Source organism: Cotesia glomerata, linkage group LG2, assembly GCF_020080835.1.
Source record: "Cotesia glomerata isolate CgM1 linkage group LG2, MPM_Cglom_v2.3, whole genome shotgun sequence".
NCBI lineage: Eukaryota > Metazoa > Arthropoda > Insecta > Hymenoptera > Braconidae > Cotesia > Cotesia glomerata.
Window position 1 is genome coordinate 9,049,627 of NC_058159.1, and position 22,727 is coordinate 9,072,353.

General features: G+C 30.9%; 1 protein-coding gene across 3 annotated transcripts in view; it reads right to left on the reverse strand.

Annotated features, from left to right (window-relative positions):
• LOC123259806 (semaphorin-2A) overlaps positions 1-22,727 on the reverse strand; it is a 735,036-nt gene that overhangs the window by 581,015 nt on the left and 131,294 nt on the right. For all 3 annotated transcript variants that reach the window (XM_044720522.1, XM_044720525.1, XM_044720523.1), the window contains exon 2: positions 16,096-16,190. The gene's annotated coding sequence lies outside the window, so the exon portion shown is untranslated. The remainder of the gene's footprint in view (positions 1-16,095; positions 16,191-22,727) is intronic.

Genomic DNA, 22,727 nt, shown 5'->3' on the forward strand with positions numbered 1-22,727 from the left:
AATAAAATTGAGACTGTATCGATGAATATATTAACTCACTTAAGCTCTAACTTTACTAAAATAAGATTTGAGTTCCTTATACTAATCAATGTATTGATTATCAGAGAACAAATATTAACACTGGTGACGACAATATTGACATAAAATTATTTCAATCATTAGAGATGAAATCATCTGAGCATCAAATTGTAAATATACCACTTAATATTGAGAATTATTGGAGTTTTATATTTCTGTCGGAGTAAGATTCATAGCGTATTTTCATTTTCACAAGTTAACAAGCATAAAGTTTATAAGAGCAAAAGCTCAACTGGATTTCTATATTGAAAAAGAGAATGAAAAAATATTAAGAAAAAGGAAGAATACCTTAATCCAGCAGAATGAAATTAGATGGTATATTTTGAAAAACCCACCACACAAATTGGCAATAATGCGGTGGAAAGGCGCACCAGTATGAAGGAACGAGGATACCAAAGAGCCGACGAGGGAGAAATCTTGGTCTCTCCCTTCGAGAAAGTTAGTTCGGACCACGCAATGGGGTAAAACTTTTGTAGTTAGCTTCCATAGGCCAAAAGGGAGGGCAAGAACGAGGACTCTCGTAAATATGGCTTATATAAGCTCAAAATATAAAATAATGAGATGTCCCTTTTAATATTTATAGGTAAAACTAACTACCGCAGCTGGCTTTTCTATTCCAATGGGAATTAATAAATAGACTTGTTAATATTATCTTTAAAGACATGAAAAATCCAAATTAAAAAATATCTTAATAAATTTAACGTGGTTAATGCTAATGAATCATTATAAACACTTTTAAAACGACCTAGACAAGTTAAAAATGATACAAAACCTCAAACACTAGGCTTTATGGAGCATGAAAAAAATAAAAGAGTAATATCATTTAAATCTTTAAAACATAAATAAATTATCGTAAAAAACAGTTAACTTAAACCGACAAAGATCCAAATTATGTTATGGTTTGAATTTGAAATGTATGACCCAGATTTTACTTTTTGTATTTGAGTATTTTAGTTTATTTTTTATTAATTACTTGAAAATTAATAGAAATAATTATAGTTATTAGTGCGGCGATTATTATTTAATTATTGTATTTATTTAGTTAATAATTTTATATTATTGTTACCGAAGGTATGATTAAATTAAGAAATTAAGCGTGTGAGAAATTATTACGAAGCCGAGCGAATTAATTGTAAAAGAAATTAAAAGACTGGGCAAATTATTCTAAGTTCCGAACAAGATTTAGTATGGAAAATCAACGAATGGATATATAATGAAAGAAATTGTGATTAAAATAATAAAGAATTGTGAATTTGACGAAACGAATGGATAGAAAATGAAGGAAATTACGATTAAAATAATAAAGAATTGAGTTTCGAAAATAAAAACTTAGAATTTGGCGAGACGAATGGATAGAAAATGAAGGAAATTACGATTAAAATAATAAATAATTATTTTTGAATGCTAGTTTGAGGACACCGGACAGGTGTCTAAAACGACCCTTCCGGTTCGTTACAAGAGAGTTAGGGGAAAAATGATAAACGCCAAAATTTGGCTCGATAAGGTGAGCAATTCTTTCTCGGGAGAATTACTCGGTTGAATACTCTTCACCAAGTAATTCGAGAGGATGATACTCTACCTGGAGTCTGACCAAGGCCCAGGTAAGTATCGTGAACCGACCGGATGAAAGTGCTTCTCCCCGTGCCGAAGCCTTCAGCTGAGGTACGGTAGGTGATCATAGTCGTGTAGGTGGGATCGAGCTGGAGACTATCCTCTCGTTTCTCCGGGGGAATCCCGAGTAGGAAATTGACCCACTAGCGCCGCGAACTGGAGAACGTGATTTTTTTTTTTTTTTTGAGTTTGAACCGCGAATACCGTCGTGTATGTTTGGATAGAAAGTTTCTATCGTATTAGTGTATATTGCTTATATTGTTTCTTGATTTTGAACCGCGTTAATGATTTTGAACCGCCAATATGTGTGAAAAGAGTGTTCTAATGTATTGTTCATATTGTTTAATTTGCTTATATTGTTTATATCGTTTATTAATATGATCAGGCCAATAAAGAGGTTTCCTTTTTTTTGATTTATTTAAAATGAAGTGTTTTGTTTATATTTTGTTGTTGATAATGTGATCCCCGTTTATGACCCTGGACTCCGGCAAGCAAATTTCGAGCCGGGGACAAATTAGATATTTATATTTTTGAAAACGTGGACGTTACAAATGAGCCGATATGCTTTGCTGTATCACAAGAAAACGAGTAAGTAGAAGTTAACCTCCAAGCTCGGTGAGAACGATTAGATCTTTACCCAATTTTTAGTTTTATTGTGTAGCCAGAGTAAAACTCTGGAGAACAAATTGATATCGGGTATGTATGACTCCTTTAACGTATCAAATTTCTCGTGAGAAAATTTTCTGACTGACATATATGGGGCATTCCACACTAAATCGACCATTTCTGACCCTGACTCCTTTTGATTTGGTTCATAGTTTTCTATCTTTTTCTACTTTGTAAAAAACATTCTTCAGAATTCGTTCAAATTTTGTTTCCCAACCAAAAAAATTTGACATGGGAATATCGAGGCATATCAAGTCATATAAGTCATAAATGGCCAGAAGTAGAAAATTCTTACATTAGTCGATACGTAGACTTATCAAAACACATTTTGGCATATTAAGACATGAAAAATTATACATGGATTTATCATAACATGTCAAGTCGTACATAGACTTATCAAACCATCTCTATAATTAAAAATTCTATAATTAAAAAAATATGAGTAATTAATATTTTATCGACTATACTCTATACACCTACCTTACAAGTCCAATTTATCTAGTTCATGATTACTTTTTGATGTAGTTTGATCAGAGTAGATCTAAACTTTGATCTCAGTTATATACTTGAGTTTAACAAAAAAATTACACCTATTTTATCAGTAAAAAAACTGTCAGACTTTGACATGTGACCTATTAGTTGACGAGCATGCAAAAAATGTCAGAAAAAATTTTTTAGGTAAAAAAAATGAGATCTCAGTGGGTCACTAAAATGGCTTTGATTAATCAAGAGTTGTTTGATTAAAGGCCGCAAGGTCTAGTCTGAAAATGAGGATTACGAGTGGCAAAGCATACGAGACTATTTTAATAAGTGTAAATTTTTTTTTCTATCTCTCCTGTTCCATGTAAAAATATCTTCCCCATACTATTGATTTGTATTTTTTGGTTACGACAAAGAGCCTCTTTTCTCGCCCGGATTTTCTAGCACTTTTTTATTTTATTTATAAAATTTGTGCACACCTACCCATGGGATGAGTTAACATTTTTTTTTATTCTTTGCTTCCACCATTTTTATTTTATGTATATATTTTTTTGTTCAAGAAAGGCGATATTCGCGTGAGCTCGTGGAAAGTACGAGGACGTGATTGAAATTCGATAACTTGGTGTATCGGTACATGGTATGCGGCGAGCCGGAACTTTAAAGTTCAGCTTTGGCTTTTCAGGAAACAGGACGAATACTGTAAAAACAAAAGAGGAAGGAAGGAAATTCTTTTCCATCAGTCAAGCCTGTGATAGCCGAGGCTTAGCTCCAATTACACTCGACCTACTTTTCAATATCACTAAAAATTGAATAAATAAAATAAATATAACAAATTACATAAAAAGAAATGGACCAAATAAATTTTAGTACTTTGGTTGGAGGGTAAACGAGCACAGTGTTCATCTCATCAGCGTTGTGCAAACGAGATCAAGTTGTTTCGAACTTGCCAATTACAAATTACGAGAGATAGAATGGATGGGGCATTAACATCAAACAAGTAAAGGTACTATTCCGGAAGCAACCACCAGCAACACGTCCGGTTTTCTCGCGACATCCAACCGACCTCATTAAAACTAATGGCGTCCAAACAACTCAATCTGTTAAATTCGAGTTTCACATTGTTGTTGATGGATGTATGTACACAATAGTCAACGGTGATGAACTGATGAAAGATAAACTTTCCTGACGTTGCAATAACCTGAAATATTTACATCATTCTATGTTATCATTATCAGAAACATCCAACTCACTTATTGACTTTATTCGTACGACAGTTAACTGTCAAGTTAGTTTTTACAAGTTTTAATTGGCGTGAATATTTTTATTAACTAAACCCGTGGTAAAATTTTATGGTACGTATAGTTGCAAGGTTTTCCATCCAGATGGTTTGACATTCATGGTCTATCGTTAAATTTAAGTCAGAAAAAGGCAAAAATAAGTCAAATGTAAAGTAACTAAATAGTTAAAGTCGAAAAAAGTTGATTAAGTCAGTATTAAGACAAAAAAAAGTCTAGAAAAGTAAAGATCGGAGGTAAAATCGTCGGCAAATTGATTATTTCAAAGGAAGTTAAGCCAAACCAAGTCAAAATTAAGATTTTTTTTTCGATCCATTAAAGGGTATATTAAGAACCATTATACAATAATTATAAATATTAAACTCATTCAATTGGACACTGAAAATCAAATTGTAGGATGTATTGTTGCGGGGTAATTTACTTATTAAAAATTTCATGCATACGAATCAGTGAGTGATTTAAAAAATGAGTCGAAACATCCCAAAAAACCGGATGTACAAAACCCAGTTGAATTATAACGGAAACAAAAATTTATTTGTTTGTCATTTTTTGAAAATTTAAGTATTTATTTACTGAACTGTACACTTAATATTTCTTATGAGTAATGTATTTATAATGAAAATGTATCCTAAAACCTAATTTTCAGAGTTCAACTGAAAGAATTCAACAATTAAGATTATTGTAAAATGGTTCTTAATATATGAATGCTAAAATTAACTATAGATTCGATGAATGAAAAACGGATACGATCTCATTATCATAAAAATTGCCACTCATAAATCGTAAGAACTACACAGAAAAAAAAAAACATTAACTTGAATCAAGAAAATCAGTTGGAAGAGCTTTATCAACTTGCTTTAAAGAAAAAAATTTTCAAACTAAGAAATTTTTTTCAGTTTACGTAGACTATACTTGATTTAAGAATTTTTTGTCTTCATTTAAGACAATGAAATTTTTTTAAATTATTTTGTTGATTCAAGAATTTTTTTTCTTGATTCAAGTTAATTTTTTTTCTGATATGAAAATTGACAATGTCAGGCTATATATGGACATATTTGACTGCTTATAATTTAACATGTTATAATATGACTTTGTATGCTTATAGATAATTTTCGACAAAAATAGTATTAAAATTTTCTGACAGAGGGCCCATAATCACTGAATCCTCCCTTTGAAAGAGTTAATAAGATTAGAAATATTAAATTATTATAACTACAATTTAGTAACTAATCAAAATTTATTACGCAAAACCATGATTTCTAGACCGTTAATTTGTCATTAAGTCGACGTGATATTATTATGGATTCAATTGATAGATAACAGATTTATAGTAAGAACTAAACGTAAAACTAACCTAGTCTGAGAGGACCCGGGCAATTTGATTAGTCTACAATTTGATTTATTGATTATATTGCCACTTGGGTAGTAAAATATGAACAAAACGTTTTCTGTCCCAAAATTTTTATTTTGAAAATCACTTTTTGATGATTACTGAAAACAAATGAACTTAAAAGTTAAAAAATGATTTTATTTGACTTGATATTTGTTAGCTTGTGAACATTGTTTATCCAAATCTGGAGACTCTTTCTTCAACTTTTGATTAGATAATTTTAGTACAGTTTTGATTATTTATGTACATTCCCATCAGTTCTATCAATACTTTTTAATTAATTCATTTCTTTTAGAGTAACTTATAATTTTTTTTCATCATACTTAAATTAAGTGATTTTGTTTTTTGAACTAGATTCATTCGATGAATGATTGAGAAATTGAAAATTACGACACTAATGTTTTACAAATGTAAATAGTACAATATTTATATTTCAAACTTTTATGTTAAACGTAGTTGATTAGTTATTAAAACATTAAATAAAAAGAATGTATTCGTTTTAAACAAGCACATTTACTTAAATTCGATAAATTTTTATTTTAAGTTTGATATATTGACGTAACCGTCCCTGCAATTGTACACTGTAAAAAATTTCGGTGTAAAGTTGGACCCAAGGACTTTTACACCGCCGTGTAAGTGTGAAATATCGGTGTAAAATTTCCTCCGTGTGAAATTTTCAATCTTGTAAATTTAACACGGTGTAATTTACTGTTTTACACTATTCCGTGTTATTATTTATAACTTTGAAAATTTAATAACTATTACTAGCAACATTGCAGTCTCTATGTGATTGCCGTGACTTGTGAACTATGAATAAATACAATTTTGCTTTCTTAAATGATGACTTTTGTTAAATTGCACTGTACTTTTTTAACCATTGCCGTTTTTAAAGATATAAGCTCATCCCGATGTTACACTCATCAAGATCTTTCATTTGAGTACCCACATCAATTTTTCATATATTTATATATACATTATATATATATATATAGCAGTAGCATATAACATATATATATATAGCGTTATATATATATATATATATATATATATATATATATATATATATATATATATATACAGCAGGTGTCCCAGAAGTAACGGACGCCATTGTAGCATCTGATAAACAAAATAATTCTGAGACGAAAAAGTCCTTAGCTATTTTTAATCAGACGCATAGATAATTAATTATTAATTAAAATAACGTCCTTTTATGCGTTAGAGAGAGAGCACTAGTGTCCAGTCAAGTGCGTTCAAAACGAAGACGCTTGCACGTGTAAATGTAACAGAAATAAATGTGTGACTACGTTAGCTATAGAAGCTAGTTAGTCATACAGTTAGTTGTGTCTTTGTTTGGCACGTACTTTACTAGACACTGGCGCTCTTTCTCTAACAAATAAAGAGACGTTATTTTTAATTAATAATTAATTATCTATGAGGTTAATTAAAAAATGGCTAAGGACTTTTCGTCTCAGAATTATTTTTTCCATCAGATGCTACAATGGCGTCCGTTACTTCTGGGACACCTTGTATATATATATATATATATATATATATATATATGTATGTATATATGAAAAATATAAATCAAAAATGCATGTGGGTACTCAAATGAAAGATCTTGATGAGTGTAACATCGGGATGAGCTTATATCTTTAAAAATGTCAATAGTTCACAAGATACAAGGCCATTTCTTAATTATTGATATTTTTAAAGATATAAGCTTATCCCGATGTTACACACATCAAGAGCTTTCATTTGAGCACTCACATGCATTTTGATATATATTTTTCATATATACATATATGTAATATATATAAATATATATGAAAAAATGGTGTGGGTACTTAAATGAAGATTCTTGATGAGTGTAACATCGGGATGAGCTTATATCTTTAAAAATATATATAAAAATATATTTAACACTATAAACATTCGAATTTTTATCAATAGACTCTAATATAGGATCCACCGTATAATTAGATAAATTTTTAACAACTTGAATATTAACATTCTTGTTGCAGACTTTCCAATGATATATCAAGTATATATCTTAATATATTAAGATTTACGATGGAATGATTTTAATCCGTAAAATAGCATAATATAAAAAAAAAAAAACATACTTTTAATTATTTATTTCTTATATTTATAATCTAATATCGTACAAGTCTGAAACTAAACAATCAAATTATTTAATGAGAAATTTTCAGGAAATACATTTACACGCTTGGTGGTGTGAAATTTAGGATTCACACCGTTCAAATTTAACATTACACTTAGTGTGATTTTCACACCGTCCGTGTTAAAAATTTTAACACCGAATCATTTGCACCACACCGAGTCCAAAAAATTTTTTACAGTGTAAAATTCTTCAAGAAGTGCAATTAAAAGAAATTAAATAAATAAAATGTGTCAATACGTTGTGTCAATACTATTGTTTTATATCGTAGTTTGTTTCGCCTCATTTGTAAAGATTTATTGGACTCGTGAATCATTCGAATGTCAGCTTATTGTCGACCTAGTTTGATGTTTTCGTTTTTTACTTTTTTTTATTTTAGGAGAAGACTGTAACGCGTTATTGCGATGAAATCTTCAACTATCAGAACAAACCAAAAGTTTCATATACTCGTGACATTCAGCCATTATCTATTGGAACTTTAAACTTTCTTGAAACTGATTCCGTTAACTTTATCAGTTTTATGAGTTATTCTACGATCAAAATACCAATATTCAACTTGATAAACTTAATTTATTCGAATTTATATCTGCAAAAATATATATTAACTAACTTCTGTATAAGATAATAATAAGGTTATTGTTAAGATAAGTAAATGATAATGTTGTGCATTGAAAAGATTTCATTACTATTCAAGGTTTTGTTACTATTTAACTATGCGACTTTAATAAGTTTCTAACCCTTCACTGTAAAAAAATTTTTGGATTTATTCCAAATATTCGGTGTTGTGTAAATAAGTCGGTGTAAAAATTTTCGTGTAAAAATTACACAAAATTCCGTGTTAAATTTAAGGGGTGTGAATTTGATATTTTTCCACCGTCAATCGTGTAAATATATAATTCACGATAATTTTGCGTTGAGAATTGAATATTGACTCTACACGCTGAGAAATTCATGGTAATGATTATCATTAAATGATAGTAAAATTTCAAATTTTGGCACGATAATAATCATTGCCATCAATATTATAATATTTACAATATTAGATATTAATATTTACATTACAAGATAGTAATATCGAGATGAGCTTAGATATTTAAAAATATCATTAGTTGACAAGATACAAAACCATTTCTTATTTATTGACATTTTAAAGATATAAACTTATTCCGATGTTACACTTATCGAGATCTTTCATTTGAGTACCCACGTGAATTTTTCATATTATTTACATACATGATATTTTTGAAATATACAAAATATATAAAAATAATATAATTAATATTATGATAGTAATGATTACTATCGCCATGGTAATAGTAATTATTGCAAGTTTTTAATCAATAACGTGAAAGTGAATAATATTTAAATTGTCATCGGGAATGGTAATCATTAAAAATAAATGATAGTAATCATTACGATAAACTTATCAGCGTGTATATTGTTAAATTACTTGCAAACAAAGTATTGTTTCATCCGTACCAAAAAAGTTAAATAATCTGAGAATAGTTTAACAATATCTACAATTGTAGATTACTAAATTTTTATAGATTACACCGAAAACAATACTGCTTTATCTGTAATTCGTAATTTCTTGAACGAGAAGTTGAAACTGAAAATCTATGTTTGTATACAGTATACTAATAGAACCATCATCAAAATAAAAGTGAGTGCAGGAAATATTGTGTTGACAAACAACCGGAAAGAGAAAAAAATAATAACATGACAGAAATAACTCATAAAAGAAAAATATATTTGGTTTCTTTCAGCGCTGAAAATTCGTTTCTCTTCACGTACTTGATTCTATCGTCTTTATATGTTCAGTAGGCCATGTCATGTCTGGGCCATTTCTACGTAAAAAAAGAAGTCAACTAGAAGCTTATTTCCCGGAACGCCACTCCGGAACGTTCACAACGGAATCACCCGTCAAAACTGCAGCATCTTGTACTCAAGCTTTGAACCACGCAAGCTTTAGATACGACAATATATACATGTATATAAGTTTCCATTCATATAAAATACATCAAAAGACATCCAAGAAGATGGAATCTAGATATGACGATATCACGATTCGTAATGTAACATGTGGAACATGAACCATGTAATGAAACTGTCATAAAAATTTACAAAGTGATAGACTAGTACTAATCAAACTTGACCTCGACAATTTATGATATTTTAGTATACGGTTATTACTAAATCATTTTATTATGTTGGTTGGTGATTATTAGATGACGATATACTCTATAATCCAGACTGGATCGACATATACTCTACTATTCTCTTTTACATCGGATTAAAATATACACTATTCATCATTAGCAAGTCATTTGAACGTCAAATTTATACTATATTTTCATAAAATTTTTTGTGATCTTAATCATTCAATTATCGAGTCCACAAATAATAATAAACATAACTATCGTTGTTGCTGAATTAATAATAGGTTGAAATTTTTAATAATCAATTTACTGCCAGCTATTCGCTATTTTACTTTTTTGATAATGTCAACTAAGGTAAAAGCCCCAATAGATGATCACGTACCAGTATATGATCACTCCATGTATTTGTATACCTATATTTGTGAATATAGATATACAAATACATAGAGTGATCATATACTGGTACGTGATCATCTATTGGGGCTTTTACCTTAGTAGATGAAATTTATTCATCAACAAATTTTTTTCATTTAAAAAAAATATTGTTTATGATATAATGATTTCAATTTTCAATACGTTAAAAATATAATTTACTTAATTAATGTAAAATATTATTACTTCATTTTATCTAATGATTATAAAATATCTCATTACGAATTTCTGAAAGTTGGTCATAATCTCTAAATTAAATATTTCAAACTCTCGTTATTATTACCCGTAATTAAATTTTTTGATAAATCCAATTTTTATATCCGGCCATATATGATGTATACTGATCATGTGTGGGCATACCAGGCTGTACATAAGAATAGAAAAATAATTTATTATACTTTTTCAATTCATAATTAATTTTTTTAAGAAATGATATTAATTTCTTTTAGAAAATTTTGTCCAATTTTTGAAAATAGTCAAAGTTTTTGAAAAAATGAAGTAAATATCCGCAAACTTAAACTCGAATTAATGTATCTAAAGCTAAAAAGTTAATAACGCTTTTAAAAATAATTCAATGAAATTACGGGACTCTATTCAATAAATAATGTTCGATGTTTACCCTGTTAAAATAATCCGGTGAAGAAAACCGAATAAATCATCTCATTTTAACCAGTTCACAATTTTACATATAAATTATTGGCTTATAATGACAACGATATTGAATGGTACTCAAAAATCATTATGAAGGATGAGTGGGAAATGAGAAAATGCGGTTGAAAGCTCGAGTTTCAATTATCCACTAACATTTTCCGGAAAATGCCGTGGTGAGATACGAGCAAATCGTATTATCTCGGATTCCCACGCGTGTTCCGAGATTTAATAGAAACAAACGTCCAACTCATTTCCTGAAAATAAAAGTTAGGTTCTCGATCGCTCTTTTGAAAAGTAATGTACATAGATAAACGAACGATCAAGTACTCCTTGAGTTATTATTAAATGCGAATTGAACAAGACAATTTAATTTCTATAGACACCCAGCATCTATAAACTATGAGTACTAGTATACATATATCAGCCCAGATTGAGCAGTAAATTATAAGACAGCAAAGTACTCGATAAATGATCAAAAGCTCATTGAGCTGTTCAGCGCTGATGATAGTTAAACAATTTGTTCCACAATTGCCAATTATCGGGTTCGTTCAAGCCTGTATGTCTCGAGTCTCGCCGTGGATTTCACATTTCCGTACATCAATAGCTTAAGAGTGTCTATCGATTCGAGCAGCATATTTTTATCTCATTATATCGAACCAATCGATCGATAAGGATTAATCAATATAATTACATTCGATGGAAATAATCTCAAATAATATTTTTCTCTATGTATATTGTGATAGACAGTAACAAAAAAATCATTGAGCCAAAATTTTTTGAATCATAATTTAGAATTGTCAGCAGCCATATAGTATTTGCAGGTTGCTTAGTTTCTATTTATGATATTTCAATAAATTCGCAGATCAAGACGCGATTTGTGGTATTTAAAAGGGTTTTTCTGAGCTAAGATTACCTGAAAATTAAAATCGATTCAGCCGGATAGATTCTTAGATACCTCAAAGTTTTAATTTTCAAAAAAATGTTTTGGTTTGACCTTCAAAAAAATGGAAATTAGCTTAGTCTTTCAACAGAATTGTCTGTCAAGAAATTTCGAAAAAGGTGTTCTTTTTTTTTTCTTTTTTTTTTATTTTACCTAACTTCAATATTATTTGTCGGATCGTTTATTTGCTGAAAAATAATCTTTCGGTGATTGAAAATTGTGTTAAATGCTAGAAACTGCATTAAAAACGGTTGATTTGTTCGGGAGATATTATAATTCAAAATTTAAGGAAGAAAAAGTATTTTTTCTATAATCACTAGTTTTCGATCTCGAAAATATATAAATGCTGTATTTTTGAACTCAAATAGCTCTGAACTTTGTACTAGGAAAATTTTTCAGCGTTTTGATTTTAAATATAACGGAAAATTCCAGGGATAGTCTGCTGGGTCAAGCGTTTTTCAAATTTCTTTCTTTTAATTCAATTTTAAACTTTGTTTTCCAATAAATTTAATCAATAAAACTAAAAAAAGACTGAAAAAAAGACACTAAATTCCAAAGTGTAGCTTCATAAAGTTATAGATTGTTAATTCCTTACTTATTCTATTGATTAAATATAATCCAATAAAATTCTTATTCATTTAAGTCTGAGGCTAATAGAAAAAACTGGCTAACAGTCGCTTGTTCCAAACTTTCGCCCATACACTGTAAAAAATTTCGGTGCACTGATAGAAGGATTTGTTTATAGTTAAAAATATTTGTTAATATTTAACAAATCATTTATTAGAGACCACTTTTTAGTCCTTAACAAATATTTCTTAGTATTTAAAAAGATTTATTAATATTTAATAAATGAATATCTGATTTATTAAATACAAACAAATCATTTTAAATACTAAGAAATATTTGTTTGATACTAAAAAATGGTCTCTAATAAATGATTTGTTAACTATTAACAAATATTTTTTTAATACAAATAAATCCTTCTATCAGTGTGTAAAGTTGGACCCAGGGACTTTTACACCGCCGTGTAAGTGTGAAATGTCGGTGTAAAATTTCCTCCGTGTGAAATTTTCACACGTGTAAATTTAACACGGTGTAATTTACGGGTTTACACTATTCCATGTTATTATTTATAACTTTGAAAATTTAATAACTATTACTAGCAACCTTGCAGTCTCTATGTAACTGCCGTGACTTGTGAACTATAAATAAATAAAATTTTGCTTTCTTAAATGATGACTTTTATTAAATTGCACTGTACTTTTTTAACTATTGACGTTTCTAAAGATATAAGCTCATCCCGATGTTACACTAATCAAGAATCTTCATTTAAGTACCCACATCATTTTTTCATATATTTATATATATATATATATATATATATATATATATATATATATATATATATATATATATATATATATATATATATATGAAAAATATAGCAAAATGTATGTGGGTACTCAAATGAAAGGTCTTGATGAGTGTAACATCGGGATGAGCTTATATCTTTAAAAATGTCAATAGTTCACAAGATACAAGGTCATTTCTTAATCATTGATATCTTTAAATATATAAGCTTATCCCGATGTTACACTCATCAAGAGCGTTCATTTGAGTACTCACATGCATTTTGATATATATTTTTCATATATACATATATGTAATATATATAAATATATATGAAAAAATGATGTGGGTACTTAAATGAAGATTCTTGATGAGTGTAACATCGGATGAGCTTATATCTTTCAAAATATATTTAACACTATAAACATTCGCATTTTTATCAATAGACTCTAATAGAGAATCCACCGTATAATTAGATAAATTTTTAACAACTTGAATATTAACATTCTTGTTGCAGACTTTTCAATGATATTAAGATTTACGTTGGAATGATTTTACTCCTTAAAATAGCATAATATATAAAAAAAAAAAAAAAAAAAAAAAACATACTTTTAAATATTTATTTCTACATGTTTATATTTATAATTTAATATCGTACAGGTCTGAAACTAATCAATCAAATTAATTAATTAATGAGAAATTTTCAGGAAATACATTTACACGCTTGGTGGTGTAAAATTTAGGATTCACACCGTTCAAATTCAACATTACACTTAGTGTGATTTTCACACCGTCCGTGTTAAAAATTTTAACACCGAACCATTTACACCACACCGAGTCCAAAAAATTTTTTGCAGTGTATTGATGGTCGGGCGTGACTTGGAGTTTGAATTCGAGTGAAGTTTTAGTGCAAATATTTAAATGCATCGATTTTCAACTTCATTAGATTTACTCATTATCGAATCTGGATTGTTTCAAAGAAGGAGTGCTTATACTTTATAATACTCATGAATACTGCAATAATTTGATATGCAAGAAATAAAAACTGATCTACTACCAGATATGTCCATTGAAGAAATTTTGTCTCGATTTATAGCCTGATATAAAAATTTGTCAAATCAGAGCATATCTAACTTTATTTGTTCTTATATGATTTTATATGCCTGCATATATCAGTCTAGTTATATGTAACCATGTATAATATTTTTCGATCGAAAGTAGTTGAAAATTTCTAACAGAGGACGCATGGCCGCTAAAATGTCTCCTTTCTAGAGAAAAGACCGAGAGGCCTAAGTTATTATAATAGATAATTTAAGTTAGTCTAAGACTATCCGGGCTGTCGAGCGGACGTGCTCATTTCTGATAAATAAAAGCTCCTATATTTACATTCAAAAATCTGTTCTGTAATTTCATTGATTATTATAATAATAAAAATTTATATTCTACATAAATTATATTTTTTGAAAAAAAATACTATTTTTCAGTCTACCGAAAAACTTTAACACAAACTGTATTGTTATGATTTTGTAAGAAAAAAAAAAAAAAAAAGTGAAGCTTTCAAAATTTGTGAGACATGACATCTTATAACGAAAGTATTAATGCACAAATTGTAATATTTTCTATGGATTTATTTTTTATAGAATACATTCATCAATAATTTTTTCATCCGAGTTTTTCCTCAAATTTCATTTTTATAAATGCATATCTCTCCTATATATTAAAAAAAAAAAAAAAAAAAAAACGAAATATTTAACAGTACTTTTTCAACAAAATCTACGATGTAAAGATGAACGATATGCGAAGAAAATGACTTTGGAAGGGACTTAGTAATTGTACGAACAGGTCTACGACCCCCTTTATAATTTGATGTTGCGTGCTATTATGTACCATTAAAACTCTGGGCATCTACTAATTACGTGCACGCAGTAGACTGAAGGTTGTACGTATATAGTAGAAGTTGTGAACAGTGGATACAAGTCTAGAGCGTTTAATCAATATTCAGTTGTTTCTATGGCGCACCTATATCCACTACGCCTTGGTCTCCTGTCAACTTCCCGATCAAATATTGTACTTTGTCTCTCTACTCTGATTTCAACAACCCAATCACCAGCACGCTTGATCGAGAATGCAAAGTCATTGCTGGGCAAATAACAACGATGTGAAACGTTAGGAGTTACCTATGAAAGACGAGCAAAAAATAAATAACTTACATAAAAAAATACTTTTGAAATTCAAATCCGTTCAAAATAAACGAATATCAATGCAATGAAGAATAAACAAAGAAAAATCAGTCTATGTAATCATTGAAAGAAAAGATATTTTAGCTGCAGGCAATGCATGAGTAATCGTGGAATCACGAGTCTACATGAGATCTTTAATGTCTAGATAAAACTTTGAAAAATAGTCAATAATAACTACATGGATTTTATATTTATACTTTTTCATAAAAACTGAATTTTTCCGAGACAACTTTACCGTTTTATCTATCCATGTGCATCCACGTCTTTCACGAACAACGAGAAATTATATATTTAGAGGAATGAAATTCTTGCAAGTAACTAAGCAGAGAAATAAGTATATTTAAGTTGTATCCGTAATATGTAGATAAGGTGAAAGAGAGTAAACACTGTGTAAGTATCGATACTCTGAAAGTTTTCTTGCAAACCGTTCACACGCGAACTTTAGGGAGCTTTCGTGAGAATGAATTCTCGTTCCGGTTTATTGCGTCTACGCTATGTTGAATTTCAAAAACGATTCGCGTAGTGCTGTGTCTTCTATACTTCCAGGGTAACCTTTTTCCAAAGTCTTTAAGTAAGATCAGCTTTATTTCTATTCTCATTTGTTACTTTTATTTATTTACTCACCCTTTTCGTTTGGTCCAACTGAGATGATAAATTGGCCTTAACGTCCTAGCGCCCTGATTTCCCTCGCGGTTGGAAACGTAAAGCGGCTGGCGTACCTGAGAAATGAAGAAAAAGTTTTACTTTTTTTTTAATGTGCTGTTTTATCTTTTTGTTTAGCATTTTATTTTAGTATTCAAGTACTACTCCATCATTTTGTTAGATTATAATGTTCTTCTCACCAATTTTAGCGGCTAACATAGTCTCTCTTGCATCTCAACCAGAGCTTTCTTTTTCTCCACTCTCGAGGCTTTTAGATGTACTGATATCGTTGGATGAACTCGTAAAATTTTACAAGTGAAAAAGTACTTTACCTCCACTGCTCGTCTTTGTACGCATACTTATATATAATATACACGCAAGTACAATATAAATATATATTTGAATTTAATTCTCTAGGTGTAACATTTACAGCGCTTCTCATTTTCATTCCAACACCTTTATGGTAATTTATACAGTTTAACGTCATACATTATAGTTATGCTTTAACATACTAGTCTACAGCGACTATTATACTAATAGTATCATAACTATCAGTTTATACAAAAGTGATCACGCATTGTAGCTTCATCCGTGTGCAAAATCAATTTATATCCTTGTGTACGATTTTATATAAATTACTTTAAGCAATGTGCAATGTTCATGTTTATATATATTATATTATATTATGTTATCTTTTGTAAATAGGTCATCCTACGCTATGCGATTTTAAATAATAATATGCTCAAAATTTCAGCAAACAATTGTAAACTCATGTGTGGCAGTGATCAGGATTAATACAAATTTAATTATGAAAACTAAAACTGGTAGAAACTAAATAACAAAAAATATTATAACAAAATGTAAAAAATAACTTCCCGCGAAAAAATGTTCTCACATGGCTTGACATAAATATATTAAGCCTATTTTTTTATATCAAGCATGATAAAGCTTGATCTGGTCTGATATGGGTTGATTTGGTCGTACATGGCCATATCCGGCCATGTATGTGAAAATAGAATTAGTATATTACACTACAAGGGCTGAAAGTTGAAACTTCTGCCATGCGTTTCGCTTCCGACATCATGATGCACCAGTCTGGGCTTTTAAACTTCTGTCCTCGTAGTGAATACTATTTTTCTGTATAGCCGGTCGAAAGTACGTTAATTAATTAAGCTCATGTTATGACGTTGCGGAAAAGTTTAAAGCCTCGTCGTGTTCTTCACGACTTCCCCGTGCTCTAGCTCGCCGCGGTCCAGGGTCTGGATGGGAATCACACCACACATAAACTTACAACTAACTAATATTATCCAAATAATAACACAGATTCCAAATATAAGGTTAATTTATTCATAAAAACATAAAAGATAATAAGCCAATCAATTCGTTATTGCAAACCAAGATACAACTATACAATATACAATAAACAAGAAACAATAATCATAGATATAATCTTAACTCTAACCCCAAAATATAATATATACATATACAAATACTCCTGACAAGCCGTAACCTACTTGCAGCCGACTGAGGACTTTGCGTCGCGACCGCGGATCTATCTAAACTCTTCCCAGTTCCCTCTATCAACCAAGAGAGGCTCGGTTGTCCAAATATAGAGATACCGGGCTCGTCAAGACCTCGACACCCAGCCGTACCTCCCCCTAGGTGTTCCGACAAGAAGTACCTCCTCGTCCAAGTGTCACCAGCCTCCTAGCTACTTCCCACAATATTCGTTTTGAGAACGACAGACTATGTACCACAGTCTCACCTCTTGCCGTGCAATAGAGGTTCTTCGGTGACCTAAGTACCTCAGATCGACCTGGCAACAAAGCGATCCACTGTGCGGGCAGGCCATTTATAGAAAGTATATAATGTATATAACATTTCCAACTGCTCACAACACAGCACTTGTAACTTCTTCTCAGAGTATACCACTCGCTTGGATGCCTTAGCTGATCTGGCAAAAACTACTCAGAAAATTCCTTATAACAACTTATAAACAATAGGCTGCGGGCGAACAGCTTAAGCGACATCGCGCTACCTCACGGCGCGCGCGGGAACTACGCTACTCCCTACTACTCTACTGCCCCGGCTGCTTTCCACTTCTACTTTCGGCTTGTCTTCGGCGCCTTTCATCGCTTCTTTCCCCTTTTTCTTTTCTCCAGGTAGGCTGCGCGCGGCTGTCTTTTCTCTCGCACTCGTATAACAATACTTTTGTCAATCTTTTCTTATTTTATTTTTAATAATTAATAATAAATTTATATAAATTATAGAGGCGCGTCAGAATGTTTGCGTGGTCAATTAAAACTTTTATTTCTCGATTTTTTGGACATTTACATAACTTTGCAATATTTTTCTCTTTCTTTTTTTTTTTTTTTACTTATTTTTGAGATTTCAAATTATATCTCATGTTTCGTTCTCGAGATCACATTGTAGTACTGCCTCGCACACCAATTGTCACCACAAAGTTAAGCTGTAAATAAAATGAAGTTAGCTACGTTGTAACCCTGTCATATGTCCAGCCTCATTCTGTTTTTTGTGCGTCTCTTGTCACTACGTACTATTTTATTTCTCTCAATATTAATTTGGAAAAATTAAGTTAATATTTAATAAAAAATATTATGAGCAAGCGACAAGTTGATTCACCTTTGGATCTTGATTTTCTACAAAGAAAATTAAAGAAATATCAAAATTTAATAGATGAATTGTCAACCGACAAACATGAAAGTGACATATCTGTCAGATTAGATGACGAAGGTATATGTATATGCCAATGGGCTAACTTTATATAATTATTTTCATGATTATTTTTATTCATTAATTATTTATTATGATTAATTAAATTTTTCATAATAAATTCGGGCGATTATTTTATAATAATTCGCACCATTGGGTTAACCCAAAATAAATGAATGAATAAAATATAAATAACCAAAATTAAATTGCTTGTTATAGCAATTTGGGCAATTTTGTACCTTTTTTCGGTTACAAATTGTACCATTCGACTGGGTTATACATCAAAAATAATTTTTTTATTTGGGTCAAAGAATTAATTTCCTTGATAACATATATAAACCAGATCATTATTGTCTTGTAGGTTTAGATCATGATGAATTATCTAAGTCTGATCTTGAAAAGAAGACCGTTCCCAAAACGGATTCCGGTAATAAGGTTCCTCGTACTCCACAAGACAATGACATCAATAATTCTGAAATTATTGAACTACCGGAAGGCTCGGGATCTTCTTGGGGTTGAAAAGCGTCGACAGAAAGACCTGAGCTTGTCGCGTGTTGAAAGGAGACTCTCTTAAAGGGGATGAAAACCTCTACAAAAAAGAAAATTTTAGAAAAATATCCTGATAAAGGTAATATTAACCTAAAAGCTCCGATTTTGAATCCAGAGCTTTTGCCGTTGCTTCACAAGTCTGCTGTTAGCAGAGATAAGCATCTCGCGTCGAACCAAAATCTCTGTGGCCTTTCCTTGGTTAGTCTCGGGAAAGCGCTGTGCGCTATGTTCTCCGATGATGAAGAACCATTGAAGAAGGATGACATTTTAGAGTTGCTGTATGGCTCCAGTAACATTATGTGTGAATTAATGTTTCAACTGGAAAAGGCTCGTAAAACTCACGTCTATCAGTACGTGGAGTCTAAACGCAAGACTGTTTTAGAAGAATCTGTCACTGATGAATTTTTATTCGGCAAAGATCTTTCTAAAAGGATCAAAGATTCTTCTACGGTTGAAAAAGCAGGTTTAACTTTGAAATCTCAACCCGAGCAGAAGACTTTTGTTTCACGGAAGCGTTTTTTAAACTGGGAGAGCCCGGCTACGTCGCGAGGTGGCCCGTCTAAGTCGGGCTTCAACCGGAAACCATTCCGGAAATTTGACCAGTTCAATCGATCGACACCACCACAAACTCGATCTCTGAGCAAATCCAAGGGCCATCAGTCCCAATCAAACAACACGAAGTAGAGGTTAGTTCTACAGCTGGTCGACTACAATTATTTTTACGAGCTTGGTCACAAATAACTTCAGATAGTTTTATTTTAGAAACAATATCTGGTTATAAAATATCTTTTTTGACTACTCCAATACAGCATAAAGAACCTCGTAATGATTTATTGTCCGATAATAATGCAATGCAAGAAGCTATTGATGATCTTTTAGTTTTAGGAGCTGTTCAGAAATGTAGTGACGTTAAGGGTCAATTTCTCTCCAGTATTTTTCTTATTCCTAAAAGTAATGGAAAAATGAGATTTATTTTAAATTAAAAAAAATTAAATTCTTTTATTGATGTCACTCATTTCAAAATGGAGGATATTAGAACAGCTTTAAAATTAATTACTCCAGGATGTTTTATGGCTAATATTGACTTACAAGATGCATATTTAATGATTCCTATTCATAAAAATTTTTGGAAATATCTTAGATTTCATTGGAACGGTCAACTTTATGAGTTTATTTGCATGGCATTTGGATTGAACACTGCTCCGTGGGTATTTACGAAAATCTTAAAAATATTAAAATTTGTTCCATAAGGGATTTTGCTCAATTTGTAGGCAAAATAACTGCTGCTTGTCCGGGAATAAATTATGGTTGGTTTCATTCTAAACCGTTCGAACGAGATAAGTATTTAGCTTTATTAAAAGCTGGCGATAATTACGAAGCATCTATGTAGCTATTTCCCTCTTTGAAAAAAGTACATTATGTACTATCTCCCTCTTTGAAAAAAGAGTTTGTTTGGTGGAAACAAAATATTTTAACATCCAAAAATATCATCAAACAATCTGTCTTTCATGTAACTATTTTTTCGGACGGATCTTTGATGGGTTGAGGTGCATACTGCAATGGTAAAGTTGCTTATGGCAAGTGGTCTAATCAAGAAAAAGGTTTTCATATTAACAGTTTAGAACTTTTGGCGGCATTCAATGGCTTAAAATCATTTGCTTTTGATTTAACAAATTATGAAATTCTTCTAAATATTGACAATTCAACGGCGATTGCATATTTGAACAAGATGGGAAGTACTAAATTTCGGGACTTAAATAACATTTCATCCGAAATTTGGTCTTGGTGTGAGCAAGGACGTTTGTGGCTTTTTGCATCTTATATTCCCTCTCAAGAAAATACGGAAGCTGATTTGGCTTCAAGAGTAGACAATGTCGATACGGAATAGGCCTTGGCCACGCGGGCTTATGATAAAATTACCAGAAAATTAGGTATTCCGAAAATAGATCTGTTTGCATAAAAAATAAATACTAAATGCAGTCTGTATTGTTTCTGGCATCAAGAACCAGATGCATATTGTATTGATGCATTCACTTTAAGTTGGACAGATTTTTATTTTTTTGCTTTTCCTCCTTTTTCTCTAATTTTGAAAGTTTTACAAAAAATTCAAGTTGACCAAGCTTGTAGAATTGTAGTGGTTCCTGATTGGCATGCGCAACCATGGTATCCTCTGTAGTTGTCATTATTGGAATCTCCTCCATTATTTTTTCAACCTTCAAATAATCTTTTGCTTGGTCTTGACAGAAAAATGCAGCATCCATTAGCCGCGAAATTATCCCTGATGGCAGGAAAATTATCTGCGAAGCATTCAAGTTGAAAGGAGTAAAAGAAGAGTCTGTTAGTCTTCTCCTCAACTCGATTACTGAATCCACTCTTAAACAATACAATAAACCTATTGTAAATTGGTATTATTTTTGCAAATCTCAAGACTTAAACTTATATAAGCCAACTGAGGGTCAAGTTGCGGACTGGTTGTCTGGAAAATTTCATCAAGGTGCTTCTTATAGTTCTCTGAATACTTGTCGTTCGGCTAATTTGTGGAGAATATATTGGACAGAGTCCTTTATTATCTCGTCTGTTAAAAGGGATTTATAAAGAGAAACCCAGTAAACCTAAGTACAATAAAATTTACAGTCTTGATCCAGTTATTAATAAATTAGAACAAATGAGTCCGCTCAGTGTTCTTAGTTTACCAGAATTAACTAACAAGTTATTAAGGGGGTAGATGCACTTAGAATTTTTGAAAAATCGATTTTTTTTTATTTTCTTAAAGTATGATGTTTTAAGAATATTCTCTGAAAATTTCAAGTCAATTCGATGAATGGTTTTCAAGATATTTAGTAATTACTGAAGCAACATTAAACCTCTCGGTTGTGACTAGAGCAGCTAGCGGACGGCAGCTGCAAGCGCCCGGTTTTGTCACGCCTATAGATGCTATTAAACCTGTTTATAAAGATTTAAGTAATGATAATTTATTTTTGAGATGTATTGGTGGTTTCAATCAAAATAATAATGAAAATTTCAACCATCTAGTGTGGAAAATAAGTCCCAAAACATTGTGGAGTAGCAGCACTATAGTAGAAATTGCTGCATATATCGCTGCATGTTTGTTCAATGAGGGTTCACATTCATTATTACTGATTACGAATTCACTTGGGATTGATTGCGGACCCAATTCTCACCGTTACACGGAAAATAGAGATTCAGAACGAATAAATTTAGCGAACAGGCGGGCAAACGAGAATACCCGTGAGGGCAGAATGCTTCGAAGACAACACCAGCTAGATGTTTTAGAAGTTTCAAAATCTGCAGAAGCTCTATTATATGGTCCA